Raw genomic sequence first — 9,514 nt, 5'->3', positions numbered from 1 at the left:
TTTTACGTAGGAGAGCAAAATGAGTCACTAAATGAACCCTCACCATGGGGGGGAAAAAAATCCATATTACCATCAAAGTAGTGAACGTGATTCAAAGAAATATGGGATGAGTCTTGACAGGGAATGCTTGAGAAAGTCACCTAAGTTCATTCTGATTTAAGAGTTGATGGGGATCTTGAAGTTTCTTGTGGCCAAGCAGAGCAGAAAGGCACAATTTTGGTCCTTGTTCTGGTCTGTGTTTGCTGCAGCCCCAGCTCTCAAAACAGCCACCAAATACAGCAAAACTGAACTGATAACCAAGACATGTGGCTGGAGGAGCAATCTGAACAAAATAAATGTGAACAAAATAAATGTGAACAAAATAAATGTGCTTTATGGATAGGGAGACAGGAGAATGTGTGAGGTTTCTGCAGGGATTTTTTAATCTTTGGCAAAATTTACCTGTACCACCAAAATGCATTTTTATGGCTGCTCTTTGAGCCAGAGATACCCAAACTTTTTGCTTATAAATGTGCAGTGAATGTTATTTTGACAAAAAAAAAACCCTCATCCATCAATTGTTAATGTGGAATCAAAGCTACACCCTTTAGATGCCTTTCCCTGTGACTGGAAGCCTGGGAATTGCTTCAGTACAAATAGTACTTGAATAATAATGTCTTTATTTGAATATGTAGGAGGCCTGAATGTCAGGTGCTCTTGTTTATACCAGTTTAAACTTTTTTTAAAGGTTTGCAACTCATTTTTCAGAATTGCCCAACAACGGTTTCAATTATGAATTTATGGAATCCAGCAAGTATATGTTTTAATTATTTGAGTTTATGGGATAATTTAATAACCAGGTTTATGGCTGCATAAAGCAACACTTTTTAAAACCTCCTTTACCAGCTAAATTGAAACGTTATGATAAAACATTTTCAAAGGAAAGGAAATTTTGTTTATTTCCATTCTTACCTGGAAGGAAATAAAATTTTAAGCGCTAACGACCATTAAACGATCATCCAATATTCGTGCAAAACTTTTTCGGTGAATTTTTACTGTGGTTTGTGTTTCAGATGCTGGTCCTACTTCCCTTGAAGGAACCAGAAATGTGATTATACATTCCCAGAGCACTTGCAAGCATCTGTCCCAGATCCACAGGCACTTGATTCATCTGTGTGCACAAGGAGCAGGGGTTTGATGACAAGGGCTTGGAGCTGGTGATTAGCATCGGCAGCTCCCTCGTTTGCACACTCCTGCAAGCTTGGGAGGTGCCTTGTTGCATGCCTTGATCACAGCTGGAATTATTTGTGTCAGTGGGAATCCAGTGTATGTGAGGGAATTCTGTGGATTTTTAAACACTCTGGAAAATAACTTTTCTTTGGTTCTCAGGCTAAATCTGTTTTCTCCTCTCAGAACGCTTAAAATAACTCTTTTTATAACATAATACACAAAATTTTAGAGCAGTTCTGCCATTCCTCAGGGTGATCACAGCCCAAAGAAGCTGAGTTTGGGGAAGGAAGCCTTACAGGACATCCTGAATATCAAACCCCAAAATTCTCCTTCATTAATAATACCTGGAAAGAAACAACAATAAAAAGGTGGTGACTGGGAGTCACTTAAAAATTTGGCATCAAACCCTTTCCCAAAAATTCATCATCCAAGGCTGTCCCAAAAATTCATCATCCAAGGCTGTCCCCTGCTCTCTGCTCGCCTTGGGATGCTGCTCCAGGGACCAGGGGGCTGTGGTGACATTTGCAGATGACAAAAAGGGACAATAACTTCTCCCCTGGGGGCTAGCAGGACCTCCGGGCGAGGTGAGAAGTGCTCTGTGATGTTTTATCACCCCGCTGCTCCCCTGGGATCACTGTTTACTTCCCAAAACTCCTCGGAGAGCCGGCACTGAGGTTGGGACACTTGTTCCTACTTAAAAATGCCTAAAGTGGCACAAAGGAGCCGAGTTTGCTGAGACTAAATCCATTGCCTAAAACATCTTTGTGTCTCCTCCCTTTTGGATTTCGTGCACCATAAACCAGAAAAGGTTTCTGTTTATTTAAAAGGGTTTTCTCCTCTGTTTCTTCACTTCTCTGCTTTCTAAACAGCAGATGTGAGCAGGAACATCATCCCTCATCTCCAAAATATCCCGAAGATCTGGGAATATCACGAAGATATGGAAAATAGGGAATATGTTCATCTTGGCTGCATAACCCTTCTCAGGGCCAGCCAAAAATTTTGAGCCAAAGCCAAAACTTACTCGGCCATCAGGCTAAGCCAGATCCAAGGGTTTTTTTTAAGCACAGCCTAAGCTCAAGCTAAAATCTGCCTGCTGGACCTGTGAGTCCTCCCCACGAGTGTTGCTGCTGAGATTGCTGTGCCTGATGCACGTCTTGAGTTTTCTATATTTATTACAGAACAGTTCAGAGCATCAGCAGACAAGCTCACCCTGCAGGGCAGTGACTAAGGCTTTGAGTGTGGGGGTGAATCAGTTTGCTTCGTTTCTGATTGCCCTGGTTTGTTGCTTGGTTGATCTCTCAGTGCTTTTTGATACAATTTTGATCTAAGTTCCGTCCTGGATGTGCTGTTTTCTGACATTTCGTCCATCAAAGTGTTCTCACCCACAGCACTCTCATCTCCAGCTTTTCTCCCTTGGATTCTGTCACTTTGCCAAAAAATGCATCAGTGTGAGGCATCACTTGTGATATGAAGAGGAGCCCAAGGTCCATTCTTATCTCCATGGGCTGTTCTTGGATTATGTCCTGGAGAAGAGAGTCTGACTTCCAGAAAAGCACTTAACCTGTTAATAAATGCCTCGATGACATTTACACTTAACTGAGCCATTTATTAATAGATCCATTCCTGTCTACTGCTGGGAATTCTGAGAGTCACCAAAAAGATCGATTTAATGATGTAAAATAATGGTTTTGTGATTTTTAATTATCAACATCATGTGCTTCTCACAGTTATCTTGTGCTGCAGTTTGCCTCTCAGGGGCCCACAGGAGCCCTTCCCAGGGTTTCCACTCACTGCTGGGATATTTACAGTAGTCCAACACCCTTAAATCATGGCTGTTACTGGAGCTGAGGCCATGGATGAGAAAAAGGTCTTAAAAATGGAAAGTCTGGACCAATTCCCCATCCAGGGACAGACAGACTCCTCCTTTCAGTGTGGTGGAGCCCTGCAGAGCCACCAGGCTGATGTGAGAGGAGATTTATTACAGAGGAAAGACTTCCCTGCTCCCAGAGGATGAGTGTTATCCCAGCAGAAGTTCAGAGAACTTTTGTTTCACTAAGAAACTCATTATTGGATATTCTTCTATCTTCATGACAGGTTTGGTTTTTGCCACAGACTCCCTTGATGTCAAAAATACTCTGGGACTTCATCACATCACTGGAACTCTGAGCAGACTTTGTGGGAAAACATCAGAATATTTTTCTCTGGCTTGTCTTTGCCCATTTCCTCTACAAAATAATGTTACTACAAGTTCAAACAGCCTCTCTTCTTAAACTTTCATGCAGATTAACCATTTAGGGTTTCCTCATCTCATTAGAATTTAAGATGTAAGACTTTCTTGTAAAAGTCTCTGTCTTAGAAGATTTCCACCTCTGTTAATGTGGTAATGCTATCAGAAGCAGTATTTTTATTACCCTAATTCCCAGGTTTTACAAGGAGAAAAGTAATAATGCAATTGAATTAATTCCATAATCATTTTCAGACTGGATAAAAACCACTGAAGGAAGCTGGGAGTTGACAGCCAATATCTGCGTGCTCATAAGCATTAAGTGAACTATAAATACAGAGGGACTGAAGCTGAAACACCAAATGTGAATTTCCTTTTTTCAACTCCTTAGTCCATGAAAGGCTGTGACAACAATGCAGTGAGGGAGGCTTTGGTGTTTTAGCAGTAAACACTGACTCACCTGCTCAGTGCTCTGGATAAATAATCATTAGTGACAAATAAAAGCCTATTTCAGACACAACCCAGAACAGCGGAAGTTATATAAAAGCATGAGATGTTTTGTCCCTTTCCAGGGGCAAAAATACCACAGTTTCAGTTCATCTCAGTCATTCTCTGCCATTTGAGGCAAGTCCCCAGGAAAACAAGTCTTGAGGGCTTTGCCCCTCTTTCTCTTCCTTGGTTTCAGTGCTTGCTGGGAGTCCCTGGTGGTGTCCCTGCCCTTCAATCTGTCCAGGCAAGCTCCCAAGGTGCAAAACACTTTCCTGGGGTATCCTTAGATCCAGGTGGCTGGATCCATCAGCACTTTGGGAGGTTGAACCGTTTGATGTGCCTCCAGGAACAGCAGGGATGGAGCTGCTTTTACCAGACCTGAGGGTGTTTAGCAGTGGAGCCCAGGCAGGGCAGGCAGGTTGTGGACATCAATAAGTGTCCATTTAGACAATTAAAATATTGAAGGAGCTTCCTTGTTTGTCAGCTGGGGACAAAACCCATTAAGTTCTCCATTAATTAGACCTTCCCCAGCTTTTCCTTGCTCTTCCCCAGCAGTGCAAATCCAGAACATCCATTACATTCTCCACAGAACAGCAAAGTGTTTACCTTGTCCCTTCGCCAGCAGCAAAAGGACAAAAAAAAACCCTACTCCCAACCTGCTGAGTTTATCCACCCTTCATAATTGCTCAGCCTAATTAACACTCCAGTAAACCCCACACCTGCATTACCTGCGCATCCCCACACACCCACACTGCTGCCCTGGTGCTGTTCCCAAAGCATCCAAGTGTTGCTGCTCTCCTGAGCCTCTCCTGGGAGCTGAGCGTTCCATCAGGGATGCAGGAGATGCAGCCTCAGAACTCTGTGCCACAACCTATTTTTAGAGCCTTTCTTCTTTCTTTCTTTTTTTTTTTTTTTCTGAGAAACTCGTTTTCTCATGGGAAATCAGTCCTTGGGGGGAAAAGTCATTTCCACCTCATTTGTTAATCTAAAATATCTTTTGCTTTTGGCTTCCTGCTATGGAGCACAGAACTGCTGCATCTCGTTAATTTTGCAGTCTCTCTAAATGACAGTGAGATTTATTTAGAAGGAAACCAAATTTAGTCCCATTAGATCATGGCAACAGTTACATGAAAAAGCTAAAAAACATCCTTTTTTTTTTTTTTTTTTTTTAGGCCTTGGAAACCCTTAGTTCCTGAATCCACCAATTATCCATGGAAGTTAATCAAAGCACCTGCCCCTGGGCTGCAGTGGAAGGTGTGGCTGCAGGGGAAACCCCACAACTCCTGGCGCTCCAAAACCAGGATGACATCCCCTAGGAAACTGAGATGTTACAGCCAAAGACAGCGAAGATCACAGAAGAAGGGAAGGAGAGCTGCTGTTAAGATGAATCTCTAAACCCTGCTGCAGTCAGATCTTGAGGCTGCTGCTGCAAGCTGTTAAGTCTAAAATTATGGATGTGCTCCTTGGGTTTGCTGTTGTTCCCTTCAATAAATTCAATAAATTCCCTGTTCCAAGGAGCACTCGGGGATCATTACCCTGGTGCAACATAAATCTGTGTTGACTGTGCTGGGCTGTGCCTCTGTGAGTGCAGCCACTTCTGCCCTGGTTTAAAACAGCAGCCTGGAGCTCTCAGAGTGCCTTTGGAGCTGAGTGCCCCAGTGAGGCTGGGGGTAAATCCAGTGCCACCTATTTTGTGTTATCTCCCAAAAAAAAAAATCAGTTTCAAGTAGCTCCAGCACAGCTCTCAAAGAGCCCAGCTCAGCCCTGTCCAGCTCCATGCAGAGGGAAACTGGGGGAGAAGTGGCAGCTTGGCACCATCTCTCTGCTCTCTGAGGAGAAAGAAAAGAGCCAAGGGAGACAGAGAGGCAAATGTCATCAAAAAAAAAAAAAAAAAAGACCTTAATAATGGTGTTCCATTAAAATTAAAAGAAAAATTCGCTTTTTTTCAGTCTTTCCTGGGAATTATACAATTCATTACCTATTATATTCTATCCCTATATTTCAATTTATTACATCCTATATTCTGCTATATTCTATTCCTATGGGAACATTCCTACACAGGGGCATCACTCCACTCAGTGACCGTGTAAATTCTCAAGTTAGTTCAGGTTCCACATTCTTCCCAAGTGACTGAAGAGGCATTGCTGGGATATACTATCAGTATTTAAACAGTAGAATTGCCCAAGGCAGAGGTTAAAGAAGGGCAGTCTACTCTTAATTCAAGCTTGAGACAAAAAAAAATTCACAATGGGAATACTTTTATGAGGGTTTGAGAAGGAAAATTCATTTGCTGTTTCACCCAAGGTACTTTCAGTGGATGTGTTAATAGTGGGGCTTCCAACAGCAAATGTTCTGAGGCAATTTTCAGAGCAAGAAATCACTAAAACAGATGACCTAAAAATATCTGAGCATGTTTTGGATAGCTTCCATTTTTCTGGGGAGAAATAAAACCAACCCAACAACAAAAAAGTCATGATTCCTCCTGGAAAGAAGGCACCTTTCAGAACCAGGAAGCTCTCAGGAGACAAATCTGGTATTTTCAGCTTGTTTGGAGCTGTCACAGGATCACTACCTCACTGAGGCCAACCAACCTGGGACCAGATTTTCCTGGTGGTGCTCAGAATCTCTTGCTCAAAAAAATGTTTGGTTTTTTTTTTTTTCCTTTTGAGTGCATGGAGATCTACCAAGGAAAAACTCCATGAATGTGTGGATTTTCATCATTTTCAATATTATTGTTCTGCTCTTTTCATTCCTTGAAAAATGAGCTTTAAAATGAGTAAATTTATTATGGCAAGAGCCATCAGTCTAATGATCATCAACCCTCCCAGCTGAAAGCTCTGGAAAAATAATGAGAAAGTTGTCCCTGGTATTTTATTTAGATTTTCAGTGTAATACCTCAAGTAGAAAACAAGAAACCTGGAATGACTGTTTTATTTGGATTGGACTCGTGCTCTGTATTTATTTTTTTGGAACATGGCTCATTTTTTAAATAGATATAAACATAAACTCTGTATTTACTGGTGCGTATCCAAAAGTCAAAGATTTCTTCTTGGTGTCCAGTTTGTAATTATCCAGGAAACAAAAGCACGCAGGCACAGAAGCACTGGAGGAGTGAGGGCTCTGGGAGACCTTTAATGAGTTTTCTTTAATGAGAGCCTTCACCTGGAGATTTGCTTTTCAGCTACATCCAAGCTGAGTGATCAAAACTCTCCAGTGGCCAATGTTAAACGTGAAAGCTGCTGGTTCTACCCTTGTTAACAAAATGATTTGTCATGGGAAAGGGAAGGGGAAATGTTGTGCCATCTACATAATTATTTAACCATTAAATGGCTTTCTTCTTGATTTTACGAGTGCTGATTTCAGCTTCATGCAGAAATCTTTGAGCCTCATGCTCAGTGTCAGCTGTACTTTTACACAGAAGAATCCACAAGGAAAGGTCCCTGTCAGTCTCCTTCCACAGATTGCTTTTTAACCCTCAGAATCCATGGAAATAATGCCCACAATAAAGTTCTGCCAAAGGGGTGAGGGTTGAAGTCACTAAAAAGTCAAAAAAGGCAGAGGCTGGAGTGCCAGCACTGGTGTGTCTTGTCAGAAAAATCCCATTTAGAGCCTAAAATGAGGGGGTTTGTTACCTTAATCATGGAATTTCAGCTGCCTGGAGGGAGCCAGGGATGGGAAGCTGAGCTGCATGACAGAAAATGAGCCCAGCAAGGGTTTGGGAAGGGAATTGGAGCAGCTCAGTGGCTGCTGCCAGCTCCAGCAGCTGCTCCCAGCTGATTCCTGTCCCTGCAGCCTTCTGGGCACCTCTGGTGTTCCTCCATCCTGGGTGACCCACTGGAAATGGAAATAGATGGAAAATTCACAGCGTTTCAGAATATTTTCTCCATGGAAATCTTTATAAAAGGGCAGGCAGGGAGAGGGAGTTTTCATCTGCACTGCACGACCCTCAGGGCTTTCCTTCTGGGTTGAAGCTCCAGAAAAGGCCTGCTGGAAAAGTTCAGCCACTGCTAAAAAAACCCCAACCAACCAAAAAAAAACCAAAACTCCTCAGCTTCCTGAATATGAAAATAAAATCTGAAGTGTCCTACAGCTTAGGAACAAGAAGAAAAGAATAAAGATGCCCCAAAATATTACCTTTCCTGGTGAGAAATTCATCTATTCTGAGCTTCTCACATCTGAGCAGTCCAGATATGTCTCTTTAAAGCATAAGGCTTCACACATCCTGTCTTGCTTCCCTCGAATCTCATGAAATTTATGAAGTTGGAAAAAAATATAATGGTAAAAAAGCTGTTGTGAATTGAAAATTTGAACAGAAGAAGTAAGCAGATTCAGGTCAAGCTTGGGTTTTGATTTCAACACGTTTTCATTTTAAAAACACTTTTCCTTATAAATAGCTTACATTTTGAAATGAAAGTCGCTTCAAAAAGTGAAAAACTAATTTCCTAATTTAAGAAAATCTTAAAAGATTTAAACCATTCCAACTTCTATAGAAATTAAGACTGAAGAAAATTGTCAAAACTGATCCTTTCCTTTTGATGAATATAATTACCAATATGGATAAATGAACATTTTCTGCTGAAATACATTTCAGAGAAATACCCACCCAGGTGTGATAGGCCTGGAAAAGATTGGCAATTATGTCTTACTGAATGTATTTGATTGCATGGAGGTTGCATTTCCCTGTCAGTATCTCCAAAATTGACATCCAGAATTATTTGCATTGACAAACAGCTGAACTGAGCCATTAGGTCCCAGCAATAAAAGTGGCCATGTACAAGCCATTTGAATAACAAAAGATTTTCCTCCTTTTAGATTCTGTGCATATGAAGTAAATATAAAATGAACAGTGTGTCTAATTCCTGCAGTGGGAGATAAACATCATGACAAAAAAAAAACCCCTAACTTCTCATAAGTTATAGAGCTTTCACCTCCTTTTCTTTCCCTACAATGCTGTTTCTCCATAATTCTCTCTGGCTCCATCATCATTTTCCACTTTCCTTTTTCTTTTGCTGCTGGAAGATCTGAGCAGACCCATCATTTATTGCTTTGAACCTCTCATGTGCTTGTCCTGCTGCCTGTAACTCACTGCTGGGTGGTTTTTTTTTAGCAAAACTGAATCTTACAAGTTTCTTGCCTCTCCTCGCAGATTCCTAGATAGAATAATTCACTGACCACCAATATGTAACTAAAACAAAATGTAGAATATTTTTAAAGTTATATTACATCTGAAAAGGAGAAAAAAAGATCCTTTGTTCTTCTGCAGAGTTGGGGTTACATTGGTGTGGGGAGCAGTGTCCCCACATCCCCTGATTCTGATAAATTCAAACATCTGGCGAATTCAACACTATTTAGACCCATTTTCAGATATTACTCAACACAATAATCCCTCATTTCATTTTGTTCTGGGAATGCATAGAGCATAAATAATAAAAATTGCCCATTAAATCCTGCGGAGCAATCTTGTGCAGCTAGCAGACATATGCAGCTTGATTTCCCTCCAACTTATCCTCCTCTTGAAAAGACGACTCTCAGTGATTTCAGTGGATTAATCTTGATTAGAACTCATTAACTTAACACTTCTTGTATTTAGTT

This window comes from Motacilla alba, chromosome 13 (genome assembly GCF_015832195.1).
Source record: "Motacilla alba alba isolate MOTALB_02 chromosome 13, Motacilla_alba_V1.0_pri, whole genome shotgun sequence".
Lineage (NCBI taxonomy): Eukaryota > Metazoa > Chordata > Aves > Passeriformes > Motacillidae > Motacilla > Motacilla alba.
The sequence above is the reverse complement of the archived record's forward strand: the minus strand, read 5'-3'. Positions refer to the sequence as shown.